The 22,169-nt window shown below is 36.5% G+C and overlaps 1 protein-coding gene across 2 annotated transcripts in view; it reads right to left on the reverse strand.

Moving 5' to 3' along the window:
• HGF (hepatocyte growth factor) overlaps positions 1 to 22,169 on the reverse strand; it is a 98,559-nt gene that overhangs the window by 31,255 nt on the left and 45,135 nt on the right. The gene's annotated exons all lie outside the window — the stretch shown is intronic.

Below are 22,169 nucleotides of genomic sequence, written 5' to 3' on the forward strand. Positions count from 1 at the left end.
GAACTATATCTAATACTTTTTCAAATCATTATTTATGGACATTTCTTAAGTCTATCTACTCTAGGTCATTTACCATTCTTTTTTTTTCTATCTATGTATTTTCCCTAATTCTGACATGCTTTCTTTTATAAATGCCTTGGGATAAATGTTGCATGTGGAATGCAGGGATCCAGATAAAATTTAATGTAGCAGGTTTAAATACCCCAGTCAACTCTACTTCTCCAGGGTCTTCTGGATGAGAGATAAGCAGAGAACTATAGAAATGTTCTACATCAAAATTTCCTATCTATACTCCAATCCTGAACCACAATTATAGAGAAAAGCCAAATCACGTCTGGCTTCAGTAATAGAGAACTGAATGGATTTGCGTTGTTATTGGCCTCTCATCTCCACCTGATTCTTAAAGTAAAATATAAGCTCCTTGGTCAGGAATTGTTTCATTTTTGTTTGCACATCCTTTGCACCCAAGGAGCACTGTGTGTGACACAGAAGGTTATTGAAATAAACACTTGTTCATTGACTTATAACTGCAGTGCATTTTATGCATAAGCATTTAGAGGTTACAGCTCTCTCTGTCATTTTTATTTATTTCTATGTTGGAAGACAGTTGTCAGTTTGGGGGGTTATTCTCAGAAGAGATCCCAACCTGGCCCTAACCTACCCTTCCAGCCTTGTTATCCCTGTCCTGCATTCCAGTCAAACTGTCCCTTTTATTGTTCCTTATATAGTACACTCCATCTCCCATCCTCACACCTGTGCACTAGGTATCTTCCATGCCCAAAATACATTCTCTCCTCCCCTCTATATTTTAGAAACTTTTGCTTCCTTTAAGATTGAGCTCAAGAACCACTGTCTGTATGAAGTCTTTCTCGATTTACTAAATTTCTAATGCCCTTCCTCCCAAAGTTCAGTGATTTTTATTTTGTTTATAGTCTGTACACACCTTTGTGTGCAAGTCTCTTCTAATAGAATATAAGGTATTTGAGGGCATGGACTGTTCCATTTTCTCTGTGCATCCCCAGAATTTGGCACAGTATTGAAGAAGTATTAGGTGCTTAATAAGTGCTTGTTGATTGAATGTAACTGAGGTTTTAAGTAGAAAAGCCATTTCACTTCGAAACAAAAGAGAACTGAGACTAATTGATAGTACAAAATCATTTTTATTATACTGTGGAGTGCATTATGTAGTTTTCTTCTGTTCTGTAAATTGATTTGCAATTTCTACCTACATACTACATTATAGCACAATGACATATATATATATATATATGTATATATATTAGAGACGGATTGAGTAATACAGAGAAGTCTGTAGCCTTGGTATTTAAAATACTCTGTTAATAGACAAAGAAATATTGACCACATAATTGACAAGCAAGATAATCAAGAGTTGTTTGTACATGGAACCCGGTCCTAAAATGCAAGTAAGGCAAGACAAGCAAGTGGAAGAATAAAAATATTGGTATTTGTGTAAATAATATCCATACGTTGATGCTGGTCAACTTGCTGTTACATGAGTTTAGCGATATTGATCAGCAATACTTTGGAATTAGTACTATTGTCAAGAAAACTGGAACATCTATAATTTCTTCAAAGATAACTCTATAGACAACTGCATTTCTAATGTTTTAAATTATATATAAATGGATTAAAAGGCAGTATGATTTAGTGGAAAGAGGTCTAGTTTAAGAATGAACAGTCCCACCCTCTGACACTTACTACCTGTATGATCTTGGGCAAGTCACTTAACCTCAATAGACCTCAGTTTCTTCATTGACAGAGTAGACTAGATGACCCCTAAATTCTTTAGAACTAGATAGTAGATCTATGCATCTGCCATCCCACAGTTTGATTAAGCAGGAAAAGCACATGATAGAATTTGTATGTTGAGAACTAAAAAAGATACACATTCAAGATTATTTAAAAATATTTCATTTCCAGTCGTGAATTATGACATAAATAAGAAGAAAATTAATTACCATTGAAATCCATCATTTAGTTTACTTTAAATTGTAATGGCAGCATTTTTTAATATTTATCTCTTAAGGTATAGACATACATACTTGCATACCTGGCAACTCAGTCTTGCCTTCAGACTCCTTCAGTAAGGGATAAGGGTAAGTAGAGAAAAGACAAAAAGAGTATGCTCAGCTGGAATATTTTGAAACTTACTCCTTTAGGGAATCCCATTACTTACCCTATTAGTTTGTATAATAGGGACATTTGCCAGCTACCACCCAATGCCATGCAAAAGAACTTGACAGATAATTGCCAGATAGTTCTGTGGTGAGTATGGGCTGCTTGGTATAAAATTCTACATCTCAAAGGAAATAAAGAAAGGTTCTCCTCCTCCCCATGCAAGGTATCTTACTTATACATTCAAGTGGATGCAAAAAGGTAAATAAGTATGCACATTCAAAATATTACATCCATAAATATTGATTTTGCCTTCATAAGATTACTCATAAATAATCCCATCTCCCCTCTGACACTGCCACCACCTTGGCGCAGGCCGTCATCATCTCAAGCCTAGACTACTGCAATAACATGCTGGCAAGTCTTTCTGCCTCCAATGTATTCCCACTCCTCCATTCAGTCATCAAAATGATCTTTCTAAAACACAGATCTGACCATCTCAACCCACTATTCAATAACCTATAGTGGCTCTCTACCACCGCTAGGAACAAATGAAAAATTCTCAGGGTGGCTTTTCAAGCCCTTTATCATCTGGCCCCTTCCCACTTTTCTGGTCTTCTTATATCTTATGCCCTCTATGTACTCTGCAATCCAGTGACACTGGATTTCTTGCTATTCTTTGAACAAGAAAATTCATTTTCACAAGTTGTTCCCCCCAAACCTGGAACGCTTGTCCTTCTTGGCTCCACCACCTGACTTCCTTGACTTCCTTCAAGCTGCAACTTTTATTTTATTCCCTTTTATTTTTTGTGTCTCCCCTCTGTTAACAATTTTCTATTTAACTTGTATGTATCTTCTTTATATATAGTTCCCTATGCATTCTCTCCCCATTAGACTGTGGATGGTTTGAGAGCAGGTATTGTGTTTTGTGTTTGCATCCCCAGTGCTTAGTAGAGTGTTTGGCACGTAGTAAGAACTTAATAAATGTTTATCGACCAACCTGACTGACTAATGCTGGATATTCAAAATAACTTTATATTGTAATGGTTAGGAACCAGGTCTGTGATCTCATTGGTAGAAGGGACAGGAAATTGCCTCTACCATTGCAGATTACCATGTTTTCTACAACATTTAATCTTAGAATGTTGGTAGACCACTGAAAGATTAAGTAACTTGCCAGGTTAAATACAACCAGTATATGGCAAAGGTAGGACCTGATCCCAGGTGCTCCTGACCTATCCATCTATCCCACTGCCTCTAAAAATGGCATATTATTCAAATGGCTAGAATTAAAGAAAAATTACGAAAAAAATTTCTCTATTATATTTGTCTGATTAGTAAAATATGTTGATAGAAAAAAACTGCTATTCACTAACACATGAAGCTGTATGAGGGTAAATCAGAGAATTCAAATATTAATGCTGGGTGACATTTTCCATATCTTATTTACAATGATTCTCTTTTTTTATATAGAAATAGGTTAAAATAGATTTAACATGTTACTCAAATATGAAGTTGAATAATAAACTATTTGTATAAAAAAAGTTGAAGAAAGTGCTCTAGAGTGAGATGATTTACCCATCCATATAAAATATGTAACCTGATAAATACTGACAAGGTCAATACAAAGCACTAGGGAATGAAAATGAGATGCTAATTATGGCGTTGAGATGATCCAGGGCAGATTTAAATCGTGAAACATACATATTTTAAATGTTTCAGGAATCTTGATGAGATAATAATTTGGGTCATTTACTTAACTTTCTTTTGACTTAATTGCTTCTTTTCAGTATATATATATATGTTTCTCTTGAACTTTTCACAGTGGTTGTTGAGACAGCCACTGAATCCTTCAGGGCAAAAAATAAAGATATAAAAACAAGAGTAAAAAAATCTCTAAACCACACAAATGTAAACAAATGAAAAAATAAGACTAACCCGCATATTTCCAATTACTCAACAGTTTCTTGCCAGTGGAAGAAATAGGGTAAAGTTTATAAAACTCTTTGGATTAAATAAAATTTAGAAGAGTACAAAATATAATGATATGCATTTTCTAAGAATAAATATCAGTGTCATATTGGGCTTCATCAGAGCTTAAAGTTAACTCAAATGTTTAGCAGTTTTTCCCAACTGACATTTGATATAAGCATCCTTATCTCAAAAAATTGTAATTGTCAGCCATTACACAGTTTTACTTACTCCTGTGGTGAGTTCAGTGAAACTACTTCTCGCTGATTAGACCCACAAGCCATCACTATTTAAGCCAGATTCTCTCCTTATATAAAACAAAACAAAACAAAACAAAATCTTCTGAAATGGATTGAGTTATGTATGTGCTTTTTGGTCCTCAGTTTCTAGAAATGATACTCATAATTAAATGCCCCAAAACACAGTTCATCTTATAGTGACAGTACTACAGCTAAGACTGCATCTATTTGTAACCAAAATAAATGGCTATTAAAATGATTTTCTGACGATGATAACTTTCCAAGTGGTGTGCTAGAGCCAGTTCAAGATAGCTGATTATTAAATTTTCAGCATGAGCATTTATCACTCAGAAACTGGCAAATGCTATAAATCAGGTTTTGATTCATTATTTTGTTGATTGTCTGGACTTAAGAAAATGATAGAGAAAATCTTAACATTATATATTAAACTGCATATCATGTCTTACACATATGTATGTGTGTGAATATGTGCATACATCTTCATATTATATATGTATATATGTATTATATACGTGTGTGTAGATATGTGTGTGTGTGTGTGTGTGTGTGTGTGTGTGTGTGTGTGTGTGTGTGTGTGTATATATATATATATATATATATATATATATATTAACTCAGCTCTTCCTCTCCCTTCTGTCCCCCTCACCCATTCCTTCTTCTCTCCAAAGGAAGGCAAATTTAGATGGCCAGAGGATACCCAGTTAACTTGGGGTTTACAGGCCAGATTTCTTCCTTCCTTTTTTCCTCTTTCTTTCTTTCTTTCTTTCTTTCTTTCTCTTTCTTTTTCTTTCTCTCTCTCTCTCTTTCTCTCTCCCCCTTCCATCCCTCCCTTCCTTTCTTCCGTTTTTTCTTGTCTTTCCCAAAACCTTAAACTCAGGGCACTCTGAAGCCCATACATTGCACAATAGGTCCCTGCACAAACTCCACTTAATGGCTCTGTTGGGGAAACTCTTGGCTTCAGAGTGATTATCAATAGTAACTGTTGCTCTTTCCCTCCCAGATTCATTTATTGGTTGTTTTTCTTTTACTCATTAAAGGGGACATTCCCTGATTACTTCTTAAAGAGGCCTTTTCACTGAATGGGTGTCACCTTACTCTAAGTGAGTACCTGAATAGGCCAACGTCTCCCATTGCTTCTTGGGCCTTCTCTAGTCAACCTGATGAATATCCGGTCACTGGACCCAGATGGCTCAGGAGGGGAAAGTGAGACTGCTGACCTGTACAGCCTTCCCTCACTCAAAACAAAGTCAAGTGCAAGTCATGTCATCATTTCTCTAATGTCATGGTCTTCTTCGAAAATGAAGAACAAACACAGATATCTATATCTATAAATATAGATACATATATATATATATACATAATTTGTTGTTGTTTCTAGAGAACAAGTTGTTAAAAACTTATGACAATATCTCTATACAGAACCTTCAAAAATGTATCCAATAAATATCAATTAATCACAAGGTTAATGATTGATCAGCCTACTGACCATTGAAGGGTAACATGTTACTGCTGTTAATATATAGCTTGTCATTAAAATGTTTTGTATTTGTTATTAAAATAGAATTAATTCTTCCTGAAGCATAAAAAAAATAGACCTATTCTGCTTTCTTAACACAAGTTGCCAACTATATCCCAGAGGCTTGGCGCAAAAAGAAAACCAAGGTTTCACGCCAGTCGACTTAGGATGGGATATAAAATGCTGGGAACGCTTCTTCTTTTGAGAAGTTAATTGAATTAGTGGACTAAAAGAGCAACTCATTGTCCTTAGCTGCCAAACAAATATCCCTGAAAATCAGCTGAAGCTGATCAACTTTAGCCAAGTAAGCATGTTTTTAAAACACTGCCTCACCACATGCAAAGAGAGCTTTTGAAGATATGTATACTAGGCTCATACTGAAAATAATGGGCATTCTTCTGAGAGTTTCTCACAAATAGAAAAGTTTGATGAGGGGGATGTCATTGTCAACCACTCTTTTGAAACAAATGCAAAGGCATTATTACATGATACTCACTGGTCTAAGAACTAAGGAATGTTTTCCTCTGATGATTCAAACAAACTTTTCTTTTTGGAAATGCTTTTACGAAAACATTTGCTTTTGAGATCTCTCCCCAGGCTATTAAAACATGATCATGGAAGTACTTCTTGGAACATCAATTTAATTTTGCTTAGACGTGTCCTATTGCAAAGACCAAAGATAGTATTTGGAAGTCAGGTCAAAGGCTTGTAATGGAGAGAATATTAATACCAGGGGAAGAGGCATTAAATAAATCTGAATTCTTGAAACAATCACACTAGGCCCAGTGCTTTACAGAAAAAGCAGTGGAAGAAGCCCTTCCCTCAAAGCTTGATCTGCTTAACTTCCCTACTTCTGTCAATAGGACACCACCTTCCTAGCCTCCCATGCTCAAAACCTTGGCATTATATTTAATTGTTCTCCTTCCTTCCTTCATCACATCCATTCAGCTGCCAAGATCCAATGACAGAACCTCTAAAGTATCTTTCACATCTCTCCTCAAATCTTCACTCAGACAGCACCCACCTTACCACCTCTCTGAACTTTTATTAAGGGCTTCTACCTAGTCCCTCCCCTGCCTCTAGCTTTTCACTGCTCCAGTGTAACCTTCATATTGCTGCCATCTCCTGAAGTGCATCTCTGATTCCAGAATTTCTCTCAATAATGTTCCTTAGGCCCTCTATTGCTTTATAATTAAAATATGAATTCTCAATCTAGCATTCAAGTCTTTACACAGTGTGGCTCCCACTAATTTTTTTCAGCCTTGTTTTGAACTATGCCTCTTCACATACTCTATATTCCAGCCCAATTGACCTTATTATTTGCTATTTCCCAGTGTTACTCTACCCACCCCTGCCTTTGTGCTTGTATTCACGGCATCTTCATCGTCTAGAAAAAGAGTCCACTATGTTCACATTTTTAAAATTCCTACCAGAAATTCCAAAACCTATCTCAAGTGCCATCTCCTCCACAAAGTTTCTAGCTGGAAGAGATAGCTTGAATCACTGATATTCATTTGTTTGGATTTCTCTTTTGCATTTCTCATGCTTTATGGCTTGTTTTATAGTTATTTACATGACTATCTCTCCTAACATATGTCATACTCGTTAAGAAAAGGAATTGTCCTTTACAACACTCTTTGCATGTTAAACATTTGCGCAGTACCTTGTACATTGTATTTAATAATTTTTGAATGAAACATTAGACAATTGTCCCGCATCACTGGCATGAAGGTGACTCTGGATTTGCAAAGGCTCTACTAAGAGAGCGCTAGCTCAAAAAAACCCCAAACTTCTGTCATGTTGTAAAGGTTTTAAGTAGGGACCTGGCAAAAGAAATGTTTACTTTACAAAGGCCAGACTAGTTAATTATGATGATGCCCAATACCAGTAATCTGGACACTTGGTTATGAATCATTTGGCCATTTTAAAGGAAAACAAATAAAGGTACAAAATGGCCCTTGGTCTTTTGTGACCCCTTTGTTCTATGACACTGGCAGAGTGGCAGAAAAAGGAACAGAAGTGCTCAGGATCACAGTTTGGAGGTTGACTATAATTAGGAATTGATCTGTTGGCATCACTGTAAATATAGATCCTTTTACTTACATAGAGACCCACTTTTGGAGGAAATGAATTGTATCAATCTTTGTGTCTTGCTACAGTTAATAAGATCCCACATTTATATAGCATGTTTAGATTTTCAAGATACTTTATAAATATTATCTCATCATCACAACAACCCTGTGACGTAGATGTTATCTCCATTTTGCAGATTAGGTAACTGAAGGACACAAATTCAGTGACATGCTCAATGTTACATAGCTAGGGAATTTTTGAGGTCATGTTGGAACTCATATTTCATTTTTTTTTTATATTTTGTATAGAGCTCTATCCAAATGAAACTGTAAGACTTATGGAAGTAGGACCTAAATGGAAAGAAAGCTCATTGATTCTCCTTAGAGAAGCAAATAAAGTAGTTGGTGGATTTCAGTTTTTTAATAACAAATGTCTTTTTTTGATGAGATGATATCTCAATCTGAGATATCTGATGATCTCGGAGGATTCATGGTGAGCATTTGTAAAAATATTTCTATGAAAACAATTATGCACTAATATCTATTGCAGAGGTTAAGAGGCAGAGAAATTCTATGAAGAACTCAGTTATCACCCTCCAAATTAAGTCAACATATGCTTTGGTGGTGTTGTATTTTAAGACGGAAGACTGGATGCTAGAAATATTCTGCAAACTACAGATCAGGACTAGGGAATGAGAAAAGCTTAAATGTCTTAGTTACATAGAAATCTCCATCATGTCTAAATGATAAATATTAATAAAATGCCATGCCAATATCCCTCTGGCGGAGTCCTTTCATATCTTTATAAAAAACACTGTGTTCTTGTTGAGCTAGTTTATTGATGTGAGCACAGTTCTCATGTTTGTGACTCTCAACCTGAGTCATCTTCAGAGTTGCATAAGCTTCATAAAATAAGCCACTCAAATCAGCTGGGTGGACTTCTTAGGGACTGAAGTCAATTTGTACTCCCTTTCTGCGCAGAAAATTGCAGATTACTCTATAGGTCACTGGACAAATGCTTGAGTATCTTATGAAGATAGTCTAAGTCTGACTTCCAGCCATAGAATAGCTACTAACAGCTTGATCTTTCTCAGTAGTAATTCCTGGAGAAATCCAGGATAGTGGGGAAGCTTTTCTCTTGCAAGCTTTCCTAGTAACCTCCTGGTAATAAAGGGCAGAATAGAGCTTCGTTATAAATTTAAAATGCCTCTCTCTATAAACTGACATGGGAAAGTAGTAACAGTTTCTAACGCACAAACCTCAAATTGCTTGCACGTTTGCTTTGGATGTGAAGCCAAGATTCATATCTGAATTGTTCACTGGACTCTATCCAAGCTTATATGGAAAGCTCAAGAGACGAGATTGTCCTAAAAAGTCTTCAAAACTAAAGGCTTATTACTTGATACATTGCTTTGATAGAACCTCTCAATATATTCTCATTCCCTTGGGGGTCAGTGTGGTGTGGGGGCACATGGCTAACGTATTTCTCTGAGTTAGAAGTTGACAACTGGTGTAGTACTTCTGTCCTTTGTTGAATTTATAAAATGCATAAATGTAATCAATTTATTTAAAATATGAAAACTTCATTGAGCTAATCCTTTCTAATCATGTAGAACAAACTATGTTTAAAAAAATTGATATGTTGATTCTTAGGTTTTTACATCAAGTTTTTAGTATTGGTTTAAAGTATTAAATATGCTGCATAATATTTACAAATGGCACAATCTACCCCAAAGAGAAAGCATGGCTACACTAGAGAAAAAACCAAAAAGCTCTCAACTACCTGGATGGACACCTGCTTTTTGAAAACTTCAGCTTTTAAAAAAAACTCTAGATTTGAAAGCAGATGGGGGTGGGGAGCCCAAAGAAACAAAATCTTCTTTGACAGTGCAAAAGCATTCAGTGAGAACTCAGCAACATTGATTCCTTGACATTGTCCATAAAAAGCCAGTCTACCTGGACAAGAAGGGAAGGAGCAGGAGAGAAGTGATGGGAGCCAGGAGAGACAAAAACAAAGAAAAGCAGCGAGAAGAGGAAAGAAAACAGCCCTGAAGATCCACAGCAGCCCTGTACAGGTGGTGGCAATTAGAAGCCACAATGCCAACAACAATCAGAAAACATGTTGAAAGGAGAGAAGAAAGCCAGAGGGAAAGAGACAAAAGATAGAAAAGCTCTGCTTACAGCCGGAGGGGAGAGGAGAGGCCAAACAAGGATTCAGCTGGGCTTTAGCAGCCTGAAAAGGTCAGTCCTTTGACATGCTAGAGGCACATCAGACACGGAACAGTTATTCTATTGCTTAGATAATTGTAGGGCTCACCCTGGGGGAACAAGGTTAGCGTCTGGTAATATGTTCACCTTTTTTAATGATAATAACTGACATTTATATATGACTTTAGGTTTGCAAAGGACTTTGGGCACCTGACCCTCACTGAGTTTCAGCCCAATTCCATAATACTGATCCCTTTCACAGATGAGGAGACTGATATGCAGAGAAATCAAGTGAATTACCTTTGGTCACATAGCTAAAAAAGGTCATATAGGCAGGGGCTGAATTCAGGTGCCACAGCAGGGTGCTTGGTTACCTACTGATGCCATTTTGATACCATGGAAAGGACGCTGCCTCTGCAGTCAGCAGTAGGATGGAATCTTGTCTCTACCACTTACTGTTAGGAACACACCAAACCCCAAACCACATGACACCTCAGTTTTCTCATCTGTGGAAAAGGCAATAATATACTGCTTGCTTTACCTACCTCATGTAATTGTTGTAAGGAAACTGTTTCATTGAGTGCTTTATAACTAGGATAGGGACATGTAGCAATGTTATTATTTAGAATACGAAATGTTATAAAAGAGATTCATTCAGACAACTGATCCTTCCTGAAGCCATTATATGTTATGTATTTTGGTCAAATAGCCATATCAAAACACGGTTTGAGTGTTGCTAAAATCTGTTAAATTCTGTTAAAATCAAATCTTAAGAAGGGGGTTAAGAAAGCCATGGCCTGGTGTCATATCTATAGAAATATGATATCATTTTCTGATAATAAGGTACTTGTAGGTATTGGAATAAACATTTTCTAAAATACCCTAGAACAAATTCAAGTAACCCCAAATGTTGAGGTTTGTTGAGTCATTGGAGCTCATCTAGCCTACCACCTAGCTGAAAGAAGAATCTGGCTTATGCTAGAATCTTTCCAATGATGGGGAGCTGGTCACTTTACAAGGCAATTTATACCATTTTACTACTACTTTAGTTGTTAAGATGTTCCTTCTTATCTTGAGTCAAAACCTGCCTCCCTGGAAAAAAAATTCCATCTACTGATCCTACTACTACCCTCTGAAAATAAGAAGAACGTGTCTAGCGCAACTTCCAAGTCATATGTGACCCTTCAAGCCATTGATTAGATCGCCAATGAGGTTTGTTTCCTGAAGGGAATCCTCACCTGTGCCTGAAGACTAGACTATGAAATAACAATAACAGCAATAACAGCTAGCAGCTATACAGCACATTAAAGGTTGCAAAGCACCATATGTGTTACCTTGCAAGATCCTCACAACAACTCTGTGAAGTAGGTGCTATTTTATCTCCTTTTTACAGCTGAGAAAAATGAGGCTTACATTACTTGCCCTGGGATACCTAGCTAGTAGAAGTAAATAGCAAATATCTAAAGGAGGATCTGACCTGAAGTTTTCCTGATTCTACATCCCCCTGCACCACCTGGCTAACTTTAGCTGGAGTATGTGAGAAGGAGGGGAAGAAAGAAGACTGGACGTGGTCCCATCTGACATGTGACAGATATCAAGCTCTTCCCTTAAAAGGTGAGGTCTATCCAAAGAGGAAAAAATAGCTCCTTGTTTATGGGAAAGAAGAGACAAATATGGGCAATAGGTGATTCCCTGCAGGTTGGTACCAGCATAGCTATTTATCAGCCTCAGATAAATATAATTAGAGAAATGTTGTCTTCCCATGCTCTATATCTGGCATATGGTAGAGAGTCTCTGAGGATTATAAAATCTGAAATACGTAGTGATTAATGAGAGGGCAAATTATTCCTTCAGAAGAAGACAGAAAGTTAGGGATTAAATCTTGGGCAAAGAATCAAAATCTTTAGGGAGTATAGGTAGGGACTTCAACTGAGATAGACTGATTTGTCCTCTTAGATACCACTGAGACTTGGTAGAATGTGATCCAGGATAGGAATTTGACTCTAGAAGATTAGAGCATGGTCAAACGGAACATAATATACAAAAGAAGGTGAAGTAGAATTGTGTGTTTTGAAGATCAATTTCTCATGTAAGAAAACTTAGGAATCATATGGGGAACACATGGTAGAGAGTTTTGAGTGAGGCTCAATGTAGGAAAAAAAAGAAAGCCTTGATATATACTGATGATATATAACATTTTTCCTGTGACTTTCCTTCTTGTCTTTTTGAATTTTTTTTTTTACTCTGCTCCTGGGTTGAAGGTAAATCAGGGAGAAACAAGCAAAATGGTTTGGGTTAATCCTGGCAGCCATGAGGAGATGACTGTTATCCCCCTTTATTGGATACTTTTAGAAATGTTCTCAAGATGAGCACTAATGCCAGGTGTTAGGGCACATGCCTGGAATTCAAGGTACCACAGAGTCTGAGGCTTGTGTATCTCTTCAGCTCAGGAGTTTTGAGCTGCACTGAGCTAAGCTGAACAGTTGTCCAATAGTAAGTCGAGCATGATTACAATGAACCCCTGGGAGCACAGAGCCACTAGGTTGCTGAAGGAGGGGTAAACCAACCCACATTAGAAATGGTATAAGTCAAAACTCCAAAGCTGATCAGTAGTGAGATTAGTTCTATAAATAGCCCTTATATTCCAGCCTTCTAGCCTTAGTGTGATAGGGAGACCCATTCTTCCATTCTTTAATAGAGAGAAGGAGAAAGAAGGGAGGGAGGGAGGGAGAAAGAGAAACAAAGAGAGAGAGAGAGAGAGAGAGCAGGAAGTAGTCATGCAATAGAATGATAGAGGGCTGTTATGAGACCTATACACTGTCATTAAGGGTTAGCTACCCTCTTCTTCCTTCTACTGTTCTTGAAAGTCAGACTTCCAAATCATTATGTGGGCAACAGATGTTCAAGACCACTCTTCTGGGTTTTAGACTAATGGGATTTAATGAGGTAGACCATAGCAGCCACGAATGTTATTGTTTGAGATCAAAACTTAGAAACTAGTTTAGAAACTGGAGAAAATACAGAGACTGGAGGGAGGATCTTGAATTTCAAGTTTGAGAGGTATTCTGATGCCTGATAGGCTGGTGAGCAGGAAGAGGAAACTGATTTCTTTCATTACTCTTGTTTTCTCCTGGGATACTGATATGAAATCCTTGATACACTCCCTTGTCTTGTTGTGTCTCCATGAGTTATGGGTTTAGGGAGTCCCATGACCCCATAAGATGCCCTAAGAAGGCATCAAGAGGAGGTTTAGGAGACAGCTAGAGAAAGACTGTTATATATAGAAACACCTGACCAATTTCATTCCATATTTGTTATGTAAATTATATGATCATATTGTGCTAATTAAGTCTTATGAATGTGAATGACTATAGAGAGGACAGCACAGAGATGGTTGGGAATTTAGAGTTATGTAAGTATTGTAGACTTTATTTTTTGATATTTTGAATAATTTTTCCTTAATGCTAGACCTACATACCCCCACTGCTACAGTCCTAGAATAGGTGTCTGAAACCACAGGTAGTCAGTTGGCATACAGTAGCATTTTGGGAATGCACATGAGTCAGTGAAACTCTGATGAAACCAATGGATTGGTAGCTCAAGTGATCTATCAGTTGGTAGGCAACTAAAATTGTACTTCCTTGCCAGATGATTAATACAGTGACATCTTGCCTCCCTTTAGGCTTAAGGAGGGTGGTCAATTTGGAAACATTTGAACCCAGTGACCCAAAGATACTTGGTTGCCTATACTAGGTCACAGATATAGTAATAATAATATGACAAGGAGAGGAAATATGACATGCTAGATATAGAGCCAGCTTCAGCACTGGGAAGACCTGGTTGAAGTCCTGTCATTGACACATACTAGCAATGTGACCCTGGGCAAGTCACTTAACACCAGGGCTCCAGGCAGATCCCTGAAACATAAATAATACAAACATGCCATATACACACATACATATCAATAAAGTCCACAAATATAACTATAATATATTTCAGCTACTTAGATATCTAGCACAGACTCTCAGCTTTTTGCTAAGCAACAGACAGAGTTCTGCTTTTGCATAATGATAGTTTTCATTTTTCCAAGGGTGAAGGAGGCAATTGAACTGCTATTCTAGACTTAATCTGTGCTGACAAAGACAAAATGGTTACAAAAGTGGAAATGATAGAAACCTTGGTAAGAAGCAACCACTCTATCTTTAAATTCATGACAGAAGAGATGAAAGCCAGACATGCACCAGAGAGTTGGGAAGAAAGGAATTCAAGAACAAAGAGAAAATATAGATAAGAGTTTTATGACCCAAAATAACAAATGTGAAGTCAGCTCAAGAGGTAGTGGAAGCTCTTAAGAATAAAATATGTATGGTAGAGAAACAAACAGTTTTCATCTGGAGGGGTATATGGTGAAAGGAAACAATGTAGATGCACGGGCAACTCATCAAAAATTTTATATATATAAATACATATATGTATATATATATGTGTGTGTGTATGTATGTGTATGTGATGAAAAGGGCAATTAATGGAGGATGTGATGGTCCTATAAGAATTATGAGAGTGGTGCTAAGGCACAAAATGATCATAGATTGATTATAAACACTAAAGAAGAAATGGTATTTTTAGCCATTTCAGAAACTAGAGGAAGATCAAGGAAGAGATTCTTGTATTTGGACTATAAAAGATAAAATTAAAGATAGTATAACAGAGTTGAAACCCAAGAGAAGTAGGAAAATTGCAAGAGAGCACCTAAATACCTCTCATGAGTTCAGGTCATCGGAACCAGATGAATTATATGTCAAGGTAGAAACAAATATGATTCCTGTACAGCTTTTAGTGATCTTTGAAAAGTGTTGAAGAATAAAAGAGTTGGCACGGATCTGTGGAGGAGTATGTTATGTCTAGATTTTCAAAAAGGTCTGCTTATCTTTGATTTTCTAATATCTTACAAAATGTAGAATGGAATATTAAGAGTTTGGTGAACATTTAGAAAGGAAGGCAATGGTCACTAAGAGCCAGAATGGTTTTTATCAGGAGCAAGTCATGCCAGACTAATAACATTTTCCTTCTTAGCAGGAACATTAGTCTAAGTTCAATGAGTAGAATGGATATTAGTGTCAATATAAAATGTGTATGAATTTCAGCAAAGTGTTGAAGGTTTCTCAAGCTGATCTTGCAGACAAGAAATAGAGGCATAAACCTGACAGTTGTGTGGTTGTGGGTGTTATATGGATTTGGAACTTGTTGAATGTCTAGATGGAAAAAGTATTCATTAATGGATCAATGTCAATTTGGAGTAAGGCCTCTAGTGGAGTACCCAAGAATACTTTGACCATGTTCTCATTAAGATTTTCATTAACAGCTTGAATAAAGTATTTTTATCAGTCTAAAGACAGCTGATTTGTTTATCAGATTGGCTGAAGAAACAAAGCTGCAAAGAGTAACACACTCAGCGGCTGATAAAATAAGGATCCCTGCCTCTTCCCCCACAAAAAATCTCAACATGTTAAAATGACAGATCAAATTGAATAAAATAAAATTTAACAGGGATAAATAGAAAACCCTGTACTTAGGCTGAAAGAATCAACTACACACAAATAGGTTTAAGGATAGGTGACCAGGCACAACTTTGTAGAAAAAAACCCTCTGGGTTTTATTGAATTGCAAACTAAGTGCAAATGTAAGAATGACATGTCTGCCAAAGAATCTAACGCAACTTTGTGATGCATTAACAGCTACGGCAGCAGTCACAACAACAATAGACAGCATTTATGGAAATGCTTTCAGGTTTACAAAATGTTTTCTAATTTGATCCTTACAGCAATCTAGAAGGGTAGATATTATTGATATTTCCACGTTATAGATGAAGAATCCGTGGTTGACAAAGGTTAAGTATTTTTCCCAGGATCACACAGCTAGTATCCGAGGCAAGATTGGGACTCCACTGTTCCTGAGTCCAAATCCATTCCTCCAGCTAGTGAACCACCTCACTGCCCCATCCAGAGCAACATAGCATTCAGAAGTAGGAAGGATGCCCCAACACAGAGACTCTTAAACTTTCTGTGTCATGAATCCCTTTCTCAGTCTAGTGAATCTGATATAGGTCTTCTCAGAAAAATGTTTTTAAGTGCACTAAATAAAATACATAGATTTATAGCAGGAACTCATTACATTAAAATACAGTTATCAACATTTTTAAAATAACAAGTTCATAAAGCCTGGGTTAAGAACTCCTGCCTAAAATATTAAGGAAATCTTTAAATAACATATACCTTATTTAAAAAAAAAATTGTAATGAATTTTAGAATATTTCCTCTAAACAAAAATATAAAAACAAGGCAACCATCAGGTCTCTAGAAAACTTAGCTTTCCAAAACAACTTATTCCTTAAAGAGTATGGATATAGATGCCTAAGTTTTTATGTTATATTTATGGTATTTTCCTTAAGAAGTTTCTGCTCTGACACCTAGTTGTGACATAGAGTTGGATCTAGGTTCTTCAAGTACAACCTAGGTGGAAAGGCTTTGGGTATGGAAAGTAACAGATAAGTTGTCTAACTATAAGTTGTCAACAGAGTAACAGATAAGATGTCTACTGTCCAAGGATAAGTCATATTAAATATGGAGAAGTAATATAGCATAGCAAAAAGAGAGTTAGAAAAGACCTGGGTTTGAATCCTACCACTGAAACTTACTGGTCATGTGACTCACCATGAAAAGCTATCTATTGAACTGTAATATACTTACCTGTCAAATAGGGCTAATAATATTTACAATGAGTTGTTAATGAGGATAAAATCATAAGAGGTAAAGCAGTTTGCAAACCTTAAAGCAAAGTATAAACAGCAGCTATTATTATTGTCATCATCGCCAGGGGATTGGGCTTCACATGATACCATTTATCCATCCCCTGGAACTAACAAAGGTCATTTACTAAGGTTTAATGTATCAAGTCATGGATTTTTGAAGTTTTGAGGTTTACATGACATTTTAATAGCTCTTGTTTATAGAAATAGGGAAGGGAAATCTGCAGCCTCAAGGTCACATGTGGCCCTCTAGGTCCTCAAGTGCAGCCCTTTGACTAAAACCAAACTTCACAGAACAAATCCTCTTAACAAAAGGATTTGTTCTGTAAAACTTGGACTCAACCAATAACTGAAGCAATCAACATGTAAAATTGTCAGATTAGCCTATGATGCATTGGAACAGAAAGTTCAGGCTACATGTTGCCCAGCCTATATCTGAAGACTTCCAAGGAAGAGTAACTCACCAAGTCTTGATGCAGCTCATTCTTTAAGTAGTTTCAATTGCTAGGAAATGTGACCTAAATATGCCTAGATTTGACTCTTCAACTTTCATCCATTGCTCCAAATTCACCATTCCGAGGCTAAGGAGAACTGGTCTACAGCTCTTTTCAACAGAAAAGTGCCTGAAGTATGTGGAGAGACCTATTTCCCCTAAATCTGTTTATCTCTAATAAAATATGCCAAGTTCTTTAATCTGATCTTCAGATGGCATGATCTAAAGGTTCTTCACCATATCCTTGTTTCTCTCATCTGAATGCTATCCAACTCATGTTTCTCTCCTAAAATGAAGTTGCTGGAACTGAACTCAGTATACAAGATATAGTATGACCAGGATAGAGCACAAGGAAATTATTCAGTTCCAAATCCTGGACCCCTTGCCTCCATTAGTGGAGCCATTATTGTTTATTAACATATTTTGATGGCAAGTAAAATTAGGATCTTTTGCTGTCTTTGTTTTAGTGTAATCAAGTGTCTGATTGAATCTGGCCTTTATCAATCAAGAGTCTTTACTAGGAGTAAAGTACAGAAACAAGAGTTTCTTCAACTAGAAACAGTGTATGTGTTTGTATTGTTAATGTGATTAAAGATCTTCCCCACCCATTAAGGGAAGTTTGATTAGAGAAGATTTGTGGAAAGGCCCAAGCCTTTTGTTAATGAGGCACTGGTTCTTAAGGTCTGGGATGTCCTTTGGTTCTAAAAAAGATATAAATACTCTGAGTTGAGGTTTTTATTTTGGGGCTTAGTTTTTGGTAAGAAGCTTTGAGTGCCAGATGAAGACTTGGGGAAGCCACTAAGGTTTTGTAAACCCAGAGGTCCTACTTCTCTCTCTGGTAAAGATAGTTAGACAGCTGTCCTTATGTGTTGAATTATGATCAGGCAGAGGAATCCATGTGTATTGATTAGTTTGGGGCTTATTGACTGGAAGTGTTTCTTTGGCCAGATGAAGATTCTGGGAAGCCACCAAGGAGGCCCCAGGCTTTGAGAACCCAGAAATCCTGGTTCCTCCTCTGGAAACTATGGTCAGACAGTTGGGATCCAATTGTCTGTTGAATTCAGACAGAGGAGGCCATGCCTGTAGATCTTTTGATTTCTCTGTATTTTCTTTGAAGTTCAGGGTGCTGACTTCCTGAACTAACTGAATAATATATGTACTTGGTTAAAGGAGTGATACATATGCTTGATTAAAGTAATTGTTAACCCTTCAAAAACTGATTTCCTTTTATGAATGTAGATCTAAGAATCTGTGATAGCAGGCCCCCCTGTGTATGTTGGGGTACTTACTGTTGCACAGAGCATACTATTAGCTCATTTTGAACTTTTATTCCACTGGATACATAGTTTCTCTTTTTCCTCAAGCATCTAGCCATGATTCTTCATCTACATTTGTTAAACTATTTTTAAAGGCCAGATGACAGACTTTATATTTATCCCTATTAAATTCTATTATCTTTTGGACTGTCAAATTCTTTTTAGATCTGGACTCTACAGCTCTTCCTAGGTTTTCATCATCTGAGAAACTGATAAAAAATTTTTGCCTTCATTTCAAGTCATTAATAAAATGATTAATAGCACAAGGCCAAAAGCAGATATTTGAGGCCTTTCGCTGTAGGCCTTCCTACCAAGGTGACATCAAAACACTGATGGTTATTTTTTAGGTCTGACCATTCAAACAATGTTGAAATCATGCAACTAAAATATCATCTACCCTACATCTCTCCTTTCTGCAGGAATAACATGACTTGGTCAAATGGTTTGCTAGCATCTATGTAAAGAATATCAGCATTCCCCTGATCATCCAATTTATTAAATCCATCAAAAGGGGGGTAGGGGTGCAGTTAATTTGATGTAGTTCAGTAGAGAGGGTCTGAGTTTTAGTCAGAGAGCCTGAGTTAAAATCCTGCCTTTTCCTTGAATCCTTGTGTGGAGAATCTCTTAACCTCTCTGTGTCTCAGTCTGCTCATCTCCAAAATGAAAGAGTTGGATTTTTCTCACCTTTCTACCCCAAAATCCATCAGTCAAAAAGCTTAAAAAACAAAACAAAACAACTTACCACTTATTACACTTTAATAAGTCCTGTGCTAAGTACTGGGGATACAAAGAAAAAGCCAAAATAACCTTGCCCTGAGGGAGCTTACATTCTAATAAAGGAAATAACGTAAAAAAAGGCATAAAAGATAATTACAGAATGCAAGCAAGGTAGCCTCTGAAGAAAAGGCAGGAGAAGCTGTGGAAATAAGGAGAAAACCTCCTGGAAGAGATTCCTTTTATATATTCCTAAGAATTATTCTTAATGCACTCATACTGGTTCTTTGGGAACACCACTTGTTTTTTCTGGTTATTTACTCATCTTCCACTGAAATAATGCATTCTAGAATTTGACCAAGAAATGAACGCAAGTCCTCTGATTTACAATAAACAATCGTTACTCAGTATCTCTTTTAAAAAATCTTTTCTATGCTTTCAGTACCTCTAGAATTAATCAAAATGTTTAAAAAGTCACTAATAAAGAGAAATTAGTTATGCTGATCATTTCTTTAAGTACCCTGGTGAGGTACATCTGTCCAGAGGCATAATCTTGTTATGGATTTCATCATACTAACTTCCAATGAAAATGGATTTCAAATTTATTTCCTTGACTTAGCATCTCTAACATTGTCTTACCTGTTTATAATACAAGCTTGAAAGTCATGGATTTGTTTTTCTGTCTCCTTTGAATTGAAGTCATGAATTTCTGGCTTTTTCTATTGTTATTCTGTACTCTACTTTCTGCCTCATAGCTACTACCTATGGTATCTAACAGTATAAAAATACACTTGTCTCCTATATAGTCAATCAACATTAAGCACCTATTATGATCCAGGCATTGTGCTAAGTGCCGGAGGTACAAAGAAAGGTAAAAGATTCTGCTCTTAAAAAATAAAATAAAATAAAAACCCTCTGTTTTCAATGAACTATTACCTTTCATTTACCTTTTAAAGTCTTTTTGCTTAGATTTGCAATATTCCAAACAAATATATTCTTTTTATCTCTTGTTAGGCATACTCTATCCCTGACCAAAAGCCCATCAATCCTATATTTTAATCTGTGACACAGAAATCCAAAATTAAACATCTAAAACATGCTAAATTTTATCTTCTTGACATACTCTTTTCCCAAATCTGCCTCTTTTTTTTTTTAATCAGTGTTATTCATCAGGTATAGTGATCAAAGAGTTACCTGTGCCCTTAACATCGTTTCTTGTCTGAAATTTCATAACACTTAGAAAGTTTTTTTATTGGTCCTTCTGGCAGAATCTCTTATTTGTATATGAATTTTTAAAAATATATTTAATAGCTATCAGAGTAAAGAGGTCCTCCCTTACATCTTAGATATAATTTGTAAATAATTATTATTTACATACTTTTTTGTCTTCTTTCAACAGAATATAAACTCCTTGTCATTAGGAATTCTTTCATTCCTTGTTATTTATGTATCCCCAGTGCCTAGCACAGTGACCAGAACATTATATGCATTTAATAAATGCTTGTTGATTGATTGGTTACACATCCTCCAAGAATATGGCAGCCTTCTCTATTACTAGCTGAACAAAATGCTGCTTCAGCAGGCAGTCACTAATTACCATGACTTGTCTCTTCTTCCTCTGGCCCTTACTGGATAACCTCTCATTTGATAGCACTGTAGAACCACATGGGCATTCCTTAGATGAAAAGGAGCAGCTCCCTCTTCTATAAGAAGAGCCCCTATCTTTATTTAACTCGAAGCTTTCTATGATGCTTCTTCTCTTTCAGGATTTCCCTCTTCATCTTCATTTCTTTTTTCCTCTTTCTTTACACATTGAAGCTCTTGAGCTTATTAAGGAACCCTTCATTCTCCCTGATAACTTGGAGAGCATAAAGGTGTTCCATCTACTCCTTTACACTGTTTTGTGGAAAGGAGACTAGACTGAACTTTGGACAACAAGATTCTTTCAACCTCAGTTTCCTCATCTCTAAAATGGGGATTATAACAACTTCCTCGTGATGGTCAACTGAAATAATATATGCAAAGCACTTTACAAGTCAGAAAACAATACAAATACTAGCTACTGTCATTGTAATTATTATTATTACTGTTTTTACTATAAAACTGGGTTTTCAAATCCTTTGTTATGTTTACTGGAGTAGTTCTTATGGTTAGCTCTCATGGAGAACAGTTAAGACTGACTCTATGGTAGTCTTCAGCTCTGGAGTCTTCTGAGCATCTAGTTAACTCCTCACCTCCTTTTTAGCACCTCGATAGGCTCATTCATTTTCTCTCTCCTGTCTTTCCATCTTCTTCCCCTTCTTGCTTTATATTTTGCTTTGAAACCTTCTCTTTAAGTAATTATTTTGCTTAACTTCGATTTCTCCTGATTGAAGATGAATCCCTCTTCCCTTGCTCTAACCCAAACTTTCCCCACCAGACCCAGAAGTTAAATCTTCCACACTGAGTGCATAACTCTGAATGTACAATCCATACTAGTAAAATAGCTGAAAGAAATTTGAAACTTTTTTTCAGAGCCACTTCTGAAATCTACTTTTATATGGCAATGGATTACCCTTTGTCTGGGCAGGGACATAGATCAGGTATCTGAATTATCACAGCATAAAGAACTCCTGGAAGAGATCTCTACACATTCAGGGAAGTTTGGCCTGACAGTATACAGAGGAAAAACTAAAGCA

This window comes from Notamacropus eugenii, chromosome 3 (genome assembly GCF_028372415.1).
Source record: "Notamacropus eugenii isolate mMacEug1 chromosome 3, mMacEug1.pri_v2, whole genome shotgun sequence".
Classification (NCBI taxonomy): Eukaryota; Metazoa; Chordata; class Mammalia; order Diprotodontia; family Macropodidae; genus Notamacropus; species Notamacropus eugenii.